At 38.1% G+C, this 19920-nt stretch overlaps 1 long non-coding RNA gene across 1 annotated transcript; it reads right to left on the bottom strand.

The window, feature by feature from the left end:
* Positions 1–5972: 5972 nt before the first annotated feature.
* LOC149830651 (uncharacterized) lies at positions 5973–6939 on the bottom strand. Its single transcript, XR_016433693.1, has 2 exons — positions 6709–6939; positions 5973–6168 (listed from the first exon to the last, which is right to left on the bottom strand). It is a non-coding gene; the product is annotated as an uncharacterized LOC149830651 (long non-coding RNA).
* Positions 6940–19920: the final 12981 nt, after the last annotated feature.

Here is a 19920-nt window from a genome sequence, read left to right as displayed (position 1 = left end):
TCAAGCGTTGGCAGCAACGCATGAAAATCTGATTCACTACGATAGGGTTGTTATCTGTTCTGGAACTCGACTGCACTTCGGTTTCTGATACTGACCCTGATCCTGCTGCGGTCAGTGCGACTATAGAGTGGAAAGAGAAGGACAGTATATGTTGTGGTTGCATTCTGTTGGCTCTGTCCAACACGTTATTCAATGTATATTATTCCTCATCTACCACTGCTAAAGTCCTATGGGACCAACTTGACAAAAAGTACAATACTGAAGACCAAGGTCATGAAAAATATACGGTTGCCAAGTTTCTGAAATATCAGATAGTTGAGGGCAAGTCGGTCACTGAGCAGGCACACGAGTTTCTATTGTTGCTCCATAGTTTAGCTCAGACTGATATGAAACTTCCTGAGAAGTTTCAAGTTATGACTATCGTGGAGAAATTTCTTAAGTCTTGGGTAAACTTTGATATATCTCTCAAGCACCGTAGAAGAAAGATCTCCCTGGATGATCTTATGGTAACCATAGCCATTGAAGAAGAGCATAAGAGCCAGAAACAGGTCATGATGCCAACTGAACAACCTAAAGTGAACTTTATGACCAGATCTTTTAAGGGCAAGGGACAAAAACTGAAATCTGCAATGAAAAACCAGTTTAAACCTAAGGCCAAAATCTAGAAAAAGGCAAAGAACAAACCGTGCTGGAACTGTGGGCAGGTTGGGCACTGGGCTAATGAATGTCCTTCCAAGAAGGCCAAAGCTCATGGGACCACAGATAGAATGCCTCAAGTCAACATAGTGGCTGAGGTTGTTGAGACCAGTACTGGGTATGTTTCTGTTAACCTACAAATCTATCACGTTTATGAGCCAACTGAGTGGTTAGTTGACACTGGGGCTAATGTGCACGTTTGTGCTGATAAGTTTGTCTTTGACTCATACCAGGCTGCAGGCAGATTCGTGACTATGGGTAATTCAACGACTGCAAAGGTGTTAGGGATTGGATGCGTGGATCTGAAGTTTCCTTCAGGATGAGTTCTATCTTTACACAGAGTGCACCATATGCCTATAGTTAGAAAAAATATTCTAAGTGGTTCATGTCTTGTTAAAGAAGGTTATAAATTTAACTTTAAATGTAATAAAATTGTTATTTTACATTCTGGAATCTTTATTGGCAAGGAGTATTTAGATGATGGTTTGTTTAAACTTTGTGTTGAACATGTTTGCAGTGATAAATTAGAAAATGATGTTTCTTTTGATTCATTGTCTAATGTTGCATATAACATAGAATCATCTGATTTGTGGCATAATAGATTAGGTCATGTGAATTTTAATTCTGTGAAACACATGATGAACTTAAAAATGATTCATGAGCATTCTATTGTGTGTAAGCAAAACAATGTAGAAAACCATTCTATATGATTGTTAGATATTCTGAAATATTGGATCTGGTGCACACAGATATCTGTGAGTTTAATGAAGTGTTAACTAGAAATCATAAAAAGTATTTTATCACTTTTATAGATGATGACACTAAATATTGTTATGTGTATCTGCTAAAATCAAAAGATGAAGCTTTTGATAAGTTTCTTGTTTTTAAGAATAAAGCAGAAACACAAACTGGTAGAAAACTTAAAAGATTGAGGTCTGATAGAGGGGAAGAATATACCTCTAACAAACTCGATGAATATTGCAAGTCTGTTGGCATAGTTCATGACTTTACTGCTCTATATTCTCCTCAATCTAATGAGATAGCAGAAAGAAAGAATAGAACCCTAACTGACATGATAAATGCTCTACTTGGGAGTTCTGGATTACCTACCTATATGTGAGGGGGATGCTCTGAATACGGCTTGTCATATTCTGAATAGAGTTTCTCAGAAGCATAAGGACAATATCCCTTTTAAACTCTAGAGAAATAGAAAATCAAGCTTGAAATACCTTAAAGTGTGGGGGTGCCTTGCAAAGGTATTTATCCCAGAGCACAACAGGAAGAAGCTGGGTCCTAAAACCGTAGATGTTGTCTTTTTGGGTTATGTAGAGAACAACTATGCCTACAAGTTCTTAGTAATTAAGTCTGAGATATCTGGCATAGATGTAAACTCTATTGTTGAGCTTCTAGAAGCTAGATTCTTTGAGGATGTATTTCTTATGAAAGTTGGTATACCTCAAAATCTTTCTTCTTTAGATATACCTTCAACTTCTGGTTTCATTCCCAAATATGTGGAAATGATGACAGATGTGGGGGTAAAACCATCTCATTCCCATCCTAGACCCATTGAGTCTGAGAAAGTGGCTTAACCTAGAAGGAGCAAGAGACAATATATTACCAAGGATTTGGGAAGTGATTTTATCATTTACCTTATCGAGGATGATCCTCCTACTTTCTGAGATGCAATGACTTCACCTGAAGTAAGGCATTGAAAAGAAGCTATAAAGAGTGAAATGGACTCCATTGTCTCTAATGCCACTTGGGAACTGGTTGACCTCCCTCGTGGTAGTTTCACTATTAGGTGCAAATGGATCTTTAAGAAGAAGTTGAAACCAGATGGATTCATTGACAAGTACAAGGCAAGACTGGTTGCCAAGGAGTTTAAACAAAAGGAGGGAATAAATTACTTTGACACCTATTCTCTGGTTACTCGGATGACCAGAATTAGGGTGCTTATTGCACTGACTTCCATTTATGATCTTTTGGTTCATCAAATGGACGTGAAGATCGCTTTCTTGCATGGCGATCTTGAAGAAGAGATCTATATGGATCAACCTGAGGGTTATGTGGCTTCTGGTAATGAAAACAAAGTTTGTGGACTTGTTAAGTCATTATATGGACAAAAACAAGCCCCTAAACAATGGCATGAGAAGTTTGACAATGTTATTTTATCATTTGGCTTTGTTGTCAATGAATCTGATAAGTGTATTTATTGCAAAGTTAAAAGTAATGGTTGTATTATTTTATACCTGTATGTAGATGATATTCTATTGTTTGGTTCCAATATGAGAATTGTGAATAAGACAAAGTCGTTTCTTAGTAGTAAGTTTGATATGAAGGATATGGGTGTTGCAAATATGATCTTAGGCTTAAAGTTGACTCGTTCAGCTGAAGGGATAACCATTTCTCAATCTCACTTTGTTGAGAAAGTACTTGAGAAATTTGGCTATAACTAAGAGAGATCTGTAGCAACTCCATATGACCCTTCTATTCCTCTTCATAAGAATACGACTGGTGTTCTTATGTCTCACTTAAGGTATTATCAGATTATTGAAAGTTTGATGTATCTAGCAAATTGCACAAGACCGGATATTTCATTTTTCGTGACAAAATTAAGTAGATACACAAGTTGTTCAAATCACACTCATTAGAAGGCATTGGACATGGTACTTAAGTACTTGAAAGAAACCAGTTCCTTGAGTTTGCATTACAAGAGATTCCTTGCAGTTCTTGAGGGATATAGTGATGCAAGCTAGATAGCCATGAACTCTGGGAGTTATGGCATGGCAGGGTATGTCTTTACCTTGGGTGGCGGCATAGTCGCCTGGAGATCAGTAAGTAGACCATCTTGTCTCGGTCTACTTTTGAGGCTGAACTCTCTGCTTTAGATATCACAGGATTGGAAGCCGAATGGTTAAAGAGACTTCTTGAGGATCTTCCTTTAATGAGCAAACCAATTCCTACAATATCTGTGCATTGTGATAATATGGCTGCAATTGCAAATATTAAAAGCATAAAATATAACCAAAAGTAGAGAAGACACATCCAAGTCAGAATAAAATCTGTAAGAGAACTGGTGTCTCAGTTAGTGGTTGTTGTGGACTATGTTGGATCCAAAAAAAATACAGTTGATCCATTAACGAAAGGACTAGATAAGTCATTAGTCCTGAAATCCAGAGAGGGGATGGAACTGAAACCCATCAGTAGTTCATCTATAGTAGCAACTCAACCTATCTGAGTGGAGATCCCACAAAGTAGGTTCAATGTGATAATAAAAAGCTGTATGGTGAACTGGATAGCAACTTATTTATGAGATGCTATGTATCTGTGTCTGTTCTCCTGATTACTCTAGAAAGGTGTTGTAGCTGCAAGTTAAGGAAGAGTTAAAACTCTGAATGGGTTCAAAGCATTCTAGGCGAGATGTTAACAGTTCATCTCTGGAGAATCCCACCTATGTGAGTGTGACTATGTGGCCGCAGTTTAAGGAATTGGGATATTCTTGAAGTCACTCATGAAACAGGATTCGGGCGCATGGCCTTTAACGCACCGCCCCTAAAGATTACAACTAGAACCTTTATCATGTTGTTGCTAATAGACACTCCTACACCAAAGGTTCAAGTTCAAGACTTCAGTTCACTTTGTTCCTGTGGGGGTAAAGTTAGTTAACTAAGAAAGTGGTTCAAACTGGAAGGTACCATTGTTGAAAGCATGATATGTCTTGTTGCAGATTATCTCATCTTGCATCTTGGTTTCCTCCCGTTTTCATTCTTTGAATTTGTGGAGGAATGTTAGGTGTAAGAAGTAGAGGTGAGGGAATTCAAATGAAGAAAAACGTGGGTTGTTAGAAAAGGTTCGACTTGATGATGTGAAATAGTCTCATATTGAATAGGTTTGAGTTTGTTGTGGGCTTTATAACCTACATGTAAACTCTTACACTTGTTCCTAAGAACAAGAGGATGGGATGACTACCACACACACACACGCACGCGTGCCTGCCCGTCGTGCTGTACCGTGTCGTGTCGAGCCGAGCCGGGCTCAGGCTCGGGTTCAGGCAATTGGTCCTTTAGGGCCATATCCAATCAAGACCAAAATACCTTTTTGCCCAAAGTTTCTGTGATTATTCAGATTCATTAATGGGTTGTGAGAAATGATAACGGGTCATGACTCCTCGTAGTCTGTGCCCGTTGATGGGTCTTGTCTATTCAGATTCTGTTAACGGATCTTGACTCTTCGGAGTCTGTTAACGGGTCTCGACTCCTCGGATTCTGTAACAGATCCCTTCCACATTTTTGTAACCATTCGTGGGTTATAAAAATGTGGTTAGGGCTGGGGTTACGCATATGCTAGATGCACAAAATTCTGAGGAAGAAAGGCTCTACATTTTCTCTCTCCCTGCTTCCCTCGCTCTCTCTCTCCTGAATTTTCCTTAAAGGGGTTTTTCTGCAACATCAGTTCGTAGAGGTTGTCTTCGAAGGACGATCTGTTGGAGTGCACCGATTTTGATCATCGAGACTATTGTATCCTAGGGGAAGGACGTCGGACCCTGTTTGCACTGTATGTGGGGGCAAATCTTCTCTAAGGAGAGTACTTTCGTATGCCTTAGCCATTTATATAATATTAACATGCTTTGGTTGTTTTTATTATATTCTATGCAACTGTTTTATGATTTGCTTTTGTCTGGATTTTAGTGTAATGCGGAACCTGACATGCTTGCTCCTTGTTCCTGTTTCGATCTACTGTTAATCATGATTCTTATACTGTTGTATATCCACTACAACAAAGCAGTAGATTAGCGACGACCACATTCCGTCGCTAATCCGTCGCTAATCTGTCGCTAACCATGTTAGCGACGGATTAGCGACAACGCGGCGACAGTATGCTTACGTCACGAATATTTCGACGCTAACTGGCGACGGAATAATTCTGTCGCCAGGTCCGTCGCTAATTGCGACGGAATAACGAGCGCTATATTCCGTCGCCATATTCCGTCGCCAATCCGCCGGTACTAAACGGCGACCACGGCTTGGAGATGGATTTAATTCCGCCGCTATGCCGTCGCTAGATTAATATGAATAGCAATAAATGGTTCCGTCGCTAAGCCGTCGCTAGATTAATATGAATAGCGACGGAATTATCCGTCGCAAAAACAAAAAAAAAATAAAAAAAAAATTATTTAAAAATTAATTACCGAGAACTGTATAATTTCTATTTCCTGTACAATTTATATTTCCTGTAAATAAAAAACAAACCACACAAAAAAATTCATATAACAAGTATCTATAATAATTAATCGTTCCACCTTAAAATTAAGGAGTTTAATTATTTACAATTCAACAATTACAATTAGGAAAAATAAAAAAAATAGAACTTCTTTAACACAGTCCTCTAATCATCGCCAAGATTTTGTGCGTCTTCTTGTTCATTGTCTTTATCTGTCCCTTCAGCTCCACTACCCTGATTATCGCTAGCAGCCTACACAAGAAAAGAACAGTCAGTATTGATAAACAAAATATAATGAAATAAATTACACACTATATGTGATTCTATCATGTGCTCATGTGTGATCTAAGGCAATAAAAAAACTCTATATGTGATTCTATCATGCTCATATGTGTGCTAAGGTAGTCAAAAAATTGAATATGTGATTATAGCATGTTCATATGTGTTCTAAGGCATATAAAAAAACTCTATATGTGATTCTACCATGCTCAGATGTGCTTTAAGGCAGGCAAAAAACTATATATGTGATTTGATCATGCTCGTATGTGTGCTAAGGCAGTAAAAAAATTGAATATGTGAATATAGCATGCTCATATGTGCTCTAAGGCAGGCAAAGCAACTTTATATGTGATTCTATCATGCTCATATGTGTGCTAAGGCAGTAAAAAAATTGAATATGTGATTATAGCATGTTCATATGTGTTCTAAGGCATCTAGAAAAACTCTATATGTGATTCTACCATGCTCAGATGTGCTTTAAGACAGTCAAAAAAACTATATATGTGATTATACCTGAGAGGGACCTGGAATCGAAGATCCCCTATCCTGAACAGCGGCCTTGATCTCATGTCGGAGAAAGGGGGCGACGGTGTATTAGAAGTAGTTATTCAGTGATTCATTAATGATCTCGCGTACATCATCACCGGAAAGAATAGTCGGCTGCTTGGAGCTTATGTCGGCGCAAGAAGTCGGTGAGCCGTAACTGGAAGAACCAATAACTGGTGAAGTGTTCATATTACTCCCAAACCCGAACACGCGACCTTTTTTGGGTTCACCTGCTGCAGTCACCCATGCTGTAGGATCAAATGATGGATGCTGAGTAGCGTCTTCGCCATATCGCTCTACCATCTGTTGCTCATATGCCTCCTACAAAATAATGTTTAAAGTATTCATTAATAATTAATGATAACATTATGATAACTTGCATATATATTGCAATGATTATTAATAGAATTAATACATACCGTTGTCGTTCTCGCCTTCTCTGATACGAAGACTCCCGTGGTCTTCCGTTTATGTGTTTCTACAAACACATCCTTATATGGTACACTGCCTCCTTTTTCTGCTTCCTGCGAAGTTAAATGACAAAAGATTTAGTACACAAGTTTGCAACAATACTCATAAAATTAATATTATATATTGATGAGTTACCATTTTCTTTAGGTGGCTCCCAAATGTCTTAGATCCACCTGTGTGTAGATGGGCTTCGGGCATCTTCGATCGATTTTGTGAAGCCTTCGTAGAGCGATTTTTAAATGCATCTCCCGCCCACTTATCGCACATTTCATCCCAGTAATCTCTCCTGATAGTAATAGGACCATGGCCCTTCCACAGTAATGGATCATTTACTACGCCAGATGTTTTTTTTGCTGCAGTCTTCATAGTGTGCAGCATGTCTGCAAATTGATTGGCAGCCACCTTCTGCCACACCTTCCTTGCATCATTTTCTTCCACCGTAGTTGCGAAGCAATTCGAAGCCTACAAATATTTTCAGAAAGTTAGTAGACATTGCTTAAATAAATTAAATATGAAACACATTAACTATGAGGAACAACTGTATACCATGAATGAGGACCACAATCTGTCTAACACCTCCTTTGGGTACTCTTTCCATTGAGCAACTGGTCCTGGTAGATGTTGAAGAAGTGAATTCCTAATCTCCCGTACTACTTCTTGTGGCTCAAACCTCGTGCTGCACATGAATTGTTACACAGTAAATATCAATATAAAATATTTAAAAGATATGCAATAATTGAAAACAAAATACTTACGGTCGATTATCGATATACACTATTCGAATGAGTCTTCTTGTGCCAACCTGAGAAGACCCTGTTTCCTGTGTTGGCTGTTGACTTGTGTGATCAACTGGTGTAGGTGGGTCGTGTACAGACGCAACATCATCTGTAAAAAAATACATTAGAAATTCTCAGAATGTGCATTTGAACTAATCAAGCATCTAATTAGTTATATGATATACCTATCACAGGAGCCCGTGAAGATGAAGGTTGAGCCTGGCTACTACTGGATGAGCGACCACTATAACCTCCACGAACCATATTCTAACAAATAACATATGTCATACAATACATTCAAATAATTCACATCAAGTATTACAATGCATTCAAGTCATTCACATCAAGCATTGCAATGCATTCAAATAATTCAAATCATTCACATCAAGTATTGCACTAATTCAAATCATTCGTTAATTGCATAAATTATAATACATTCAGATAATTGAAATCATTCACTAATTCAAATCAGTAGTATAAGATTTTGCTCACTAGCTTGAGAATTCTTCCTCGTCACTAGTTTGACTTTCTTCTTCTTTTTCTTTTTCTTTTTCTTCTTCTTCTTCTTCTTCTTATTCTTCTTCTTCATCGTTTGCCCATCCACTTGGTACATCATTTGGATCACATTCCTCTATGAATGTTTCATCGGCCAATGGAGATATGACATGCATATCATGCGCAACATCGTGACCATAAGCGAAGTCACAGACATCATCTGATTGATAGTAATCACTGTCTTCAGCTAACTCATCTTCCTGTAACTGATCAGACTCGGGGTATAGTTTGGATTTCACCTTGCAAACTGCCCACCATTCATTTCTATCTGACTTTTTTATACTCGGATATGAAGTATAATAAACTTGTTGAGCTTGCGAGGCTAATATGAATGGTTCATATGTTCCAGACCTGGATTTATGATTTACCTCCACAATGCCTGAAGCTTTGTCGAGTCTTGTTGCAGTTGGATCAAACCAATGACACTTGAATACCGTAACCCTGTTACTCATGCCTAAGTAAGTCAACTCCATTATTTCCTCTATAACACCGTAGTAATCATGTTCATTTTCACCGTAGCTGCTACCCTTGACACACACGCCACTATTTATCGTTGATTTGTTTATACCGTAGTCTTTTGTATGGAATCGATAACCATTTACGATATACCCGTTGTAGCATTGCACAACTTTGGTCAGACCATTTTCTAAATCACATATTCCTTGATCTTTAACATCACCATTGCGAACCTACGCACAAACATAAACAATGATTGTGATCACGATCAATTAAGTAACTTAGTGTTGTTTATAAGTACAAAATTTATGTTAGCTTCTTTACCAACTGTTTCAACCACTCCACAAACTTAGTTTCACGTTCTTTTTGTACTTCTGCATCAGTGAGATGTGAAAATTCGTTTCGCAACTCTAGATCAAATCGTCTGCAAACCACAAATACTTATATTACCGAGTCATGTATCCACATATAGAACATAAAAGGATTTATAATTGAGTTGCATATACATATACTTACTCGATGTATGGGTCGATCGCTGAGCAATTAAAAAGAATATAGATGTGTGCTGCATCTTGCTCTCGATCTGTCAATAGCCTTGATCGGCAACTACCAAATGCATGCCCAAGTGGTTGAAATATCGACAGCTTGTCAGCTACAGTTACTTGTTCTCCATCATCGTTACGCGGCGGACATGTGTAACGTGTTGGAATATGAGGTTCGAAGTACATAGATGAGAAATTTGAAATCTCTTCTAAAGTGTACGCCTCACAAATAGAGCCTTCTACTCTTGCTTTATTACGAACCTTTTTTTTTAGGTCGAACATGCATCTGACAAGAATATACATTTCAAATTTTAAATATCTGTCATTAAAGAGACAAATATAAAAAAACATATACCTTTCAAATGGGTACATCCATCGATATTGCACAGAGCCACCAACCCTTAGTTCATATGGCAGATATATGATCAAATGTTCCATAACATCGAAAAATGCTGGCGGAAATATCTTTTCTAACAGACAAACAGTGGTGATGACAGAGTCCTCGAGATTCTTTACATCTGATACAATGACCTCCGATGCGCACAATGTTCTGAAAAATCCGCTCAACTCAGACAATACCCCCCATATAGGTTTGTCTAACATATCATGGAATGCTAGGGGTATCAATCGTTGCATAAAGATATGACAATCATGGTTCTTCAACCCATATAACTGTCCATCGTCAATCTTCACAGCCCGAGCAATGTTAGAGACATATCCATCTGGAAATCTCAGTTGTCTCAACCATTGACATACATGTTTTATTTGATCAGGTCCAAGCACGTACTTCGCCTTTGGTTTCAGTACTTTGCCATTATACTCTTTGAGTTCCAATTCTGGTCTTTTACATATTAATTTTAAATCCATACGGGCCTTCGGATTATCCTTCGTTTTTCCTTTAATATTCATTACTGTATTGAACACATTATCAAACACATTTTTCTCTACATGCATCACATCCAAATTATGTCGTATCAATAGGGTCGGCCAATACGGTAGTTCCCAAAAAATAGATTTTTTCGTCCAATTGTGTTCCTTCCCAAATCCACGGAAGGGTGTAGGACTGCGGGCATCTATTAATACATCTGGAAAGTATCGCAAACTTCTTAAAATCTCTATGCCAGACAATCTTGAGGATGGACCTTCCGTTTCAGTTGTGCCTGCTGTAAATGCATTCTTTTGACGTCGGAACGGATGATCGCTGGGTAGAAATCGATGATGGCAATCAAACCAGCAAGGCTTCCTTCCATGCCTCAATCTAAAAGCTTTGGAATCCTCCATGCAGTACGGACAAGCCAACCTCCCATGTGTGCTCCAACCAGATAACATACCATATGCAGGGAAGTCACTGATTGTCCATAGAACAACGGCCTTCATGTTGAAATTTTGTTTTTTGTGGGCATCATACGTGGTAACACCGTCATCCCACAGTACTTTTAATTCATCAATCAATGGCCTTAGATATACATCAAGATTTTGGCCAGGTGAGGTCGGACCAGGGATCAACAGAGACAAGAAAAGATTCGGACGTTTCATACACAAGCTTGGTGGAAGGTTGTATGGAGTTACAAATACTGGCCAGCATGAGTATGGAGTTGATCTACCCCCAAATGGATTAAATCCATCTGTACATAGACCGAGTCTAACATTTCGCACTTCCATTGCGAAGTTCTGATGAGTACGATCAAAGTGCTTCCAAGCTTCAGCGTCAACAGGATGCGTGATCTTGTTTTCATCGTGTCGAACTTTATTTGCATGCCATCTCATGTGTTTAGCTGTCTTTGAAGACATATACAATCGCTGCAATCTAGGAGTGATAGGAAAGTAGCAGAGCGACTTGTATGAAACTTCCTTTGATCTCGTGCTACCATTGCCTCTTGTCTTTGGCTTGAACCGAGGATGCCCACATGACGGGCATGATATGTCATTTTCCTGCTCCTTGAAATACAACATGCAGTGATTTGGACAAGCATCAATCTTTTTGTAACCCATACCTAGAGCGTTGACCATAACTTTCGCACGATAGAAATTTTGTGGCAATTTCTCATCTTTAGGCAACATACTCTTCACAATCATGCACAAACGGTCAAAACATGATTGACTCAAATTATACTCAGACTTCAAATTCATTAGTTGAAGAACTGCAGACAAGATAGTGTGACTCTCACAACCGTTCCAAAGTGGCTCATCAACATCTTTAAGTAAATCATAAAATCTACTAGCTGCATCGTTTGGTGATTCTTCATCTACGGCAGTTCTTACATCACTAGAACTCATAGCAGAACCCAGTTTTGTTCCTGCAGCATCAAATATCAAATTCGTATATGGATTATCGTGCACCACATTCACCCGTGCATCAAAATCGTTTCTAAATTCTTCTCCATGAAACGTCCAGTTCTGATAATCACTCACAAAACCCTTCTTGTATAGGTGATGTCTAACGCCATGAGGTTCTACAAATCGATTATTCTTACAAATCTTGCAGGGACACCTAATCCGACCTGTGGGATCTACCGTACTGACACTCGCCGTTGCAAATTCAATAAAACTATCGACACCATCCATATATTCATGCGATAACTCATTGTCCACTATCCTACGGTACATCCATTCACGGTTTGCAGTCATTCTGTCGTATGATGTTACGAATAGTATCCTAACGAATTAAGAAAAAAACAATCAGAATGCTACGATGAAGAAAATATCAAATTTATCATGCAATATACTATGTCAAACAATAACAAGAATTTTGATGCATGCATTGATAACTTAATATTTTAATGTGCAAACTATTAATGACACGATACAATCATTTGAAGCATGCTTTTATTATAAAATTTCACATGGAAGTCAAAATCAAATTGAAAGTAACTACATGCAAGCATGGATACAATTACATCAAACATTGCAATACATCATAATCATTCATATCAAATAAATGGCAAACATGTATCTGCAGCAAACACACTTCAATATCTCACTAACTACTACCATGCTTAGCATGGACTCCGTACTCCAAAAATAAGAACACTTCCATATTTCTACATTAAAATCATGCTCAGCATGATCTCCGAACTCCAACAAAGCAGTCCTAGATATCAACAACTAAGTGAGTGTGTGAACAATAAAGTGCTGCATTCAATAAATTAAATAACATGTGATACGTTTGCATCACTTACTCACCACGGGTATTTACCCGATTTGCATTGTTTTTGTCATTTACTTACCACAGGTGGCCGAGCATGAGTTGGTTCCGTTGAAAAATCTGCACAAAAACAAAACAAATTAAGTAACAAACTAACTAATCATGAAACAAGATGAAACACTAACTAAAAAAAGTAAAACAAATTAAAACAACTCTAACTAATTGAAAGAAGAGAAAAGAAAAATAGTATATATGTTAAGCCAAATCTAACTAGAAGATGCTAATGTTTCAAATAGTCTATTATATTTTAGCAGTGTGGTTCTTCATAACTACAGTGTGGTTCTTCATGTAACATAATTTTGCAGGCAACAGGACTTAATGCAAATGAAGAGATCAATGGAATTAGTCATTTAAGCAGTTACATAACTTACATTCTTTTTTCCCATAAATAGAAGTTAAAAACCAACTGGGCCGTTGTAGCTGAACAGAAAGCACTTCTAAATATATGCCCAATCTGTGGAGTTGATTTTTTGGTAATAGAAGAAAAAAAAGACTTCCTTACATCAAAAAAGAAGAACACCAATTAGCGAAAGAGAAAACCAATAGAGCTCGGTGAGCCCAGGTGAACCTTCATGTTCCTAAATGCAACTGCTTGTTTGTTACACATCGGTTTCTCCTCATCTGGACAATGTGCTGAAGTGTGATACAATTTACACTTCCAGCATAAACTAAAGAGCAGGCCTCTAAGAAACACAATGGATCATCAAGTTGCTTGGCATACTAGATACTCCATTTATTGAAGAAAGAGGCCAAATACAAGGTGAGAGAAGCTCAACAAACGCTAGGAGTTAGTCAAATTATATGTGCAAAATCTTGTCAACTTTTGTGACTCCGGATGAGTCAAGGAGTCTGATATGGGAAGTAACATAATTCAAGGACAAATTACTCTAAGAGCATTCTGCTAGATCAAGCGAAAAAACCTCACAATTTCAAAACCAAAGGGAAATTTGTGTCTATGTTCAATGGATCGCACCTGTCAAGACAAAATGTTTTGAACAACAAAGACGCAATTTAAAAGCTCACTGCAAATCTAATGTACAACTTTTCCAAGCTAACTAAGATTATCGATTGAAATTAAGTAAAGCATGAACTGTGTTAGAATTCAGAAACCCGCTGACTCTTTACAATGGCTACCATGGGATCAGATTAAGCAATTACTATGCCACAACGTCCTCATTAATAAATAATAAGAAGAAGATACGAGTACAAAGATGTTAAATTTTAAGTATTGAAAAAAAAAAACTTTTGAATAAAAAGACAATGGGCAACAGAAAAAAAAAACACATTTTCAACCATCTACGTGAATTTCAATACTAACGAATGACGCTTTTGATGTTAAATTTCAACAAAAAAATGAAGGAAAATAAAATGGGAAAACATTGATCCAGAGTATTCTATAGATGAATAAGATACAAAAGAGAACAAAATCCAAATTTGAAAATCAAATCAGTCCCGAAATCGTACGCAAAAAATGATCATCGGTAAAGCGCTAACAAAAGAGCGCCTAGAGCACGAATCGTAGAATTATACACAACAATGAGCGAGAAAAATCAGGAATCTGAGCTCGAAACACAAATCTCATGGACAAGTGAAAACGAAAACAGAGTCCTGAACACGCATCGCCGAATTATACACGATAACGATCTACAACAAGCATAAATCCGAGCACTAAACGCAGATTCCACCAAATCTTCCACAAAAAGCCTGAAATCTAAGCCGAAACCACGAGATCTGAGCAATCTAGATAAAAAAACATGGGAAAGCCCCGATAGCAGAGAGGGGGAGACCTGGAGCGAAGCTCGGGGGCCACTGGGTCGCCGGAACTCAGAGCGGAGGCGAAGAGGTGGCTGCAGGGAGGATCGTCGGCGGCTGAGGACGCCGGTTGCGAGTCGCCGGCGAAGGGGAGACAACACCTCCCGGCAGCAGCCACAGGGAGGAACAGCAGGGAGGAGGAAGAGGTCGGCGGCGGGTCGCCGGTGCTCGGGGTCCCTGGCGCAGCCGCTAGCCAAGCAGGGAGGTCGGCAGCGAGGATCGTCGGCGAGGCGGCGGCGGCCGGACGGTGGCGAGAGCCGACGGGCGGCAGCGGCCGGACGGTGGCGAGAGCCGACGGGCGGCGGGAGGGAGACAGCGGCGGGCGGGAGCAATACAACGAAACAGGAAAAAGAGAAAGAGGGATGGGATTAGGGATTTACGCGACATTTAGCGACGGCTTAGCGACGGAAACATTCCGTCGCTAAGCCGTCGCTAAATCAAAATACCAAAATACAAAAAAACGCGACAGAATATATTATGTCGCTACGCCGTCGCTAATTAGCGACGGATTAGCGACGACAGAGTTCCCTCTCTAAATCCATCGCTAAAATGGTGTTCTTGTAATAAAAAGTAGCGACAAAAAATTTAGTCGCTAATCCGTCGCTAAGTAGCGACAGATTAGCGATAAAATTTGTTTCCTCGCTAATCCGTCGCAAATTAGCGACAGATTCTATCTCTAGCTAATCTGTCGCTAATTAACGACGGAAAAAATCCGTCGCTAATTTCCGTCGCTAATTAACAATTTTCTTGTAGTGATCTTGATTTATATCATTTTTTATATCATGATGTTGATTATGAAACTGCGTGATCTGAAAAACTATCCAACATGTCATGGGATTTGACATTAACAAAGTGAACCCGAGTACTTCTACACTAATGGTAAAGTCATTAAACCATTAATTCTTGAACTACCACTCTAACATGAGCAGTTACATTCATATTATGTTCTATAACCCATCATTCATCAAAATAACATGATCCAAAAGTCAATTCTTATTAAATCGACTATGATCCAACTTGTTTTATACTACAACAATAAAACAGATTTGTGGAAGTATACATGATCTAAATCAGCATAAGCAAGTTTAGAAAAATACCGGTTATCGCAGAGTTCAGACCAACAAATCCTGCCTATCAAGCATTTACCATGTGCATTTAAATTAATGAAGTAAACCTGAATGCTTCTACACTACTGGAGAATTCTTCTTTTTTTTTTAACGAAAGATAATTACTTATGATTGAAAGAATTGTTATAGGAAGAGCTAATGACGAGGACGAGCATATCGGCCACGATAATGCTAAGGTCAAATATGTCAAGCATACCGGGCACGATAATGCTAATGGCATCAAGAATATCGGATATGATAATGCTAATGGCATCAAGAATATCGGATACGATAATGCTAATGTTGATAAGGTCAAATGTGGAGTCAGTTATGATAGAGATCACGACAATCTCATCCATGATAGTGGGACTTTCACAAGAGATGGTGATAAGGCCAAATGTGAAGCCAATTTCGATAAAGAGCCCAATAATATCAGACCCAATAATGGGACTCTCATAAGAAGTTTTGATAAGGCTACACGTGAAGCCAACATGATCAAGACCATTGACAATGGGACTCTCTCAAACAATTATGATGTGATAAAGACCAAGAATACCGACAATATCAAGTGTGAAGCTAATACCAAGAATATCAAGATTATTGTTGATAACGATAATCTTGATAATTTGGTTAAAATGAAGAGAAGTCAAGGTGGCAAATATAACAATGTTATCAAAAGAAAGAATCTAGAAAAATCGACAAAAGTCAATAACAATGTAATCCTTTTAAATAGTGGAAAAACTCCTCACGTGATTTGTTGAGTGGAGTATCATGGATGTAGGTGGTAGTTCACCGAACCACATTAAAAATTATGTGTGAATATTTTATTTTATGGTATCAGAGCATCTTCAAATTTGGGTGATTGGTGAATTCTTCTCAATGGTGTCAACATCCACCGAATGCTCTATCAAATTCTTGTACTCTTTCAACCTAAATCTAGTGAACTTCGTTATAATTAAACTTAATCACTCGAATTTTCTATTGTGGAAGACACAGTTGCTTGGCCTTATTGAGAGCCAAGACATGATTGGATTTGTTGATGGCGAAATTCCAATTTCAGCTCAGACCATTGATGGCGTCTCAAATCCAGAGTTTATTACCTAAAAAAATTTTGATAGGCTGCTGCGATGATGTATCATAGACACTCTATCCAAGAAAGTGTTGGGTCTCGTCATTAGCTGCCAAACATCTAGTGAGGTATGGAATACTCTTATCAAGGCCTTAGCTCATGTCTCGAAAGAACGTGAATTCTTTCTGACACAAAAGTTACAGTCATATAAAAAAAACTTTCGATAAATGAATATGTCAATGGGTTCAAAAAAAATTATGATGAACTTGCGGCCATTGGCAAGCCTGTGGAAGATGAAACTATGGTATTCTGGCTTCTTAATGGGCTTGGTTATGAGCACGATGCATTTATTACAACTATGCTAAAGACGTCAATTCCATCATATGATGAAGTGATTAGCTTACTTCAAAGGCATGAAACCATGTGCACCGTACATGAAAAATGTGTGAATGAGAGCTCTGCATGTTTTGGCAAAAAATTTACTAATAAAAAAAATCAGTTTAATACAAAGCAACAGTTTAACTCAAAGGGACGCAGTTTTATCCAAGCCGAACATAATGGCAGTCGATTCAATCAAAACAAAATCAAATTCTGGTTTTAATCAATTGCATGCCAAAGGCAATCAAGAAAAAGAAAAGAGGGTCCTCCGTCAAATATGTTGCAAAATACCTGACAATACTATTTACTATTGGAACCACTTTAATCATGCCCATCAAGCTGAAGATGTTCTGCAAGCTCTTGCTACCATGAAACTTGCTGATAGTTAAGATCAAGATTGGTTTCCTGATACAGGAGCCACCTCGCATATTACTGCTAATTCAGGTAATCTCAAAACATGCTCTAAGTATTATGGGTTAAAAAAATTTATGGTTGAAAATAGTGTCAGATTGGATATCACTAATGTTGGATCTACAAAAATCAAGAATGGTGATAATTCTCTTTACCTGAACAATATTCTTGTCATTTCTGAGATTAAAAAGAATCTGGTGTCTGTAAGTTAATTAACTTCTGATATGCCTTATTTATTTGAATTCTCATCTGATGGTTTTGTGATTAAGGACAAGAGGACGGGCAGACAAATGGGGATAGAGAGTAGAGTAGGCGACCTGTACGAATTCAACAACTCAAAGAATATGGGTGATCATAAAAAGCAAGTCTTCTTTTCTTTATGGTTTAGAAACTCAAGTTGGGAAGTCTGGCACCAATGACTTGGGCATGTGCATCCATAGGTTGTTTACTTTCTTGAAAAAAATTAATTAATTTCTATAACTTCAAAGTTTGTTAAAAGTGCTATATATGCAAGCTACCAAATAGGCAAAATAAGTAAACTTCCTTTTCTTTCTGTTGATGACCATTGCACAGAATTATTTGGAAAAGTTTATTGTGATCTATGGAGACCTGCTCCTGTTATTTCTCATCAAAGATTCAAACTTTATGCTATCTTTATTGATGAATACTCTCATTTTTCTTGGATATTTTTTCTAAGACATAAATCTAAATTATGCACCAAATTTATTGAATTCCATAAGTATGTTCAAACTCAGTTTCAAAAGTAAATAAAGATTTTTCAAACCGATGAAGGGGGCAAGTTCGAGAGTACTAAATTCAAGACTTAAAGTCAAAAGGGATTGTCCATCATAAAAGTTATCCAAAAACTTCAAAACAAAATGGTATGCCTGAACAAAAACATCGGTCTATCACCGAATTGGGGTTGACCATGCTCTTTCATTATCAAATTTCAACCCGATTATGGGTGGAAGCCTTTTTAACGGCTGGATAGATTATCAATCAGTTACTTATGTCAAGCTTATCTATGTAAACTTTTTATGAGAAGGTTTTTAAAAAGAAACCAGATTACACAAGCTTAAGAGTCTTTGGATGTCAATGTTTTCTATATCTTTGAGACTATGCAACCAACAAATTTGATTAAAAAATATTGTTGTGTATTTTTCTGGGTTATAGTGATCATCACAAGGGATACTATTATTTATTTTCTCTCACTGGGCATGTTTATACATCAAGAAATATTATTTTTGATGAAAATGTCTTCCCATATCATAAACCAGGACTTCTCTTCTCTGCCAACCAACACAAAAGTGAGCTCACAAGTTTAGAAGAATGGTCTACTAAAACTGACTCCAACTTGGTCGAGTCTCCTGACTCATAAAATCCCAGAAACGTGGCATGTGAGTCACCACAAGCTGTCACGGTCCCATAACATAAACCAACTCAAACCGACTTGGTCAATGTCATCTCTCAACCTTGTGCTTCTTCTCCTACTAGTGTTAGACAGTTGGTGGCCAATGAAAATAGTATTGAAGAACCATCTGTTGCCCAGTCAACTCGAATCCATCACATGGTTACTCGTATGTGGGACAGCATAGTAAAGCCGAATCTCAAATATTTTATTGCTCTTTCTGTGCCTATTGAACCAAAGAGTCTCAAGGTTGCCCTTGCTCATAATGGGTGGCCTGATGATATGCTTGAGGAGATGCGTGCCCTTCATCTCAATGACACATGGGAGCTTGAGTCGAAGAAGCCCAGTATGCATATCATTAGGTGTAAGTGGGTCTATAAAACCAAACATAAAAGTGACAGCTCTATCGAGCGACTCAAAGCTCGTCTTGTTGCTAAAAGGTTTGATCAAATCCCAAGCATTGACTTCCTGAAAATCTTTTCCTCAGTGATCAAGCCTGTTACCATACATATTATTCTCACCCTTGCCTTGGCTTACAATTGGGATATTCGCCAACTGGACGTTAAGAATGCCTTTCTACATGAGAATTTGAATGAAACTATGTTTTTTGATCAACCTCCAAGGTTTCAAGATCCTCAACACCTAGATTTTGTTTGCAAACTAAAAAATGCCCTGTATGGGCTCAAGCAGGCTCCTCAGGCATGGTATGATCAGTTTGGCATATTCTTTCTTTCTCTTGGGTTCTTCTCTAATGTTGTTGACCCATCGTTATTTATTTGCAAAAATGGATCCATGATTATTATTGTTTTCCTTTATGTAGATGACATCATTTTGACGGGCAATGACTCTCAGTTTCTTAGTCAGTTCATCCACACTGACTGCCAAGAGTTTGCAATGAAAGATCTTGGTTTTTTACACTATTTTTTGGGAATTAAAGTTCATCGATCCTCGGGGGTCTATTTTTGAATTAAAAGCACTATGCCTATGAAC

Source organism: Nuphar pumila, chromosome 8 (genome assembly GCF_984573655.1).
Source record: "Nuphar pumila chromosome 8, dmNupPumi1.hap1.1, whole genome shotgun sequence".
NCBI classification, from domain to species: domain Eukaryota; kingdom Viridiplantae; phylum Streptophyta; class Magnoliopsida; order Nymphaeales; family Nymphaeaceae; genus Nuphar; species Nuphar pumila.
Note: the sequence above shows the minus strand (reverse complement) of the source record. Positions and strands in the feature narration are given on the sequence as shown.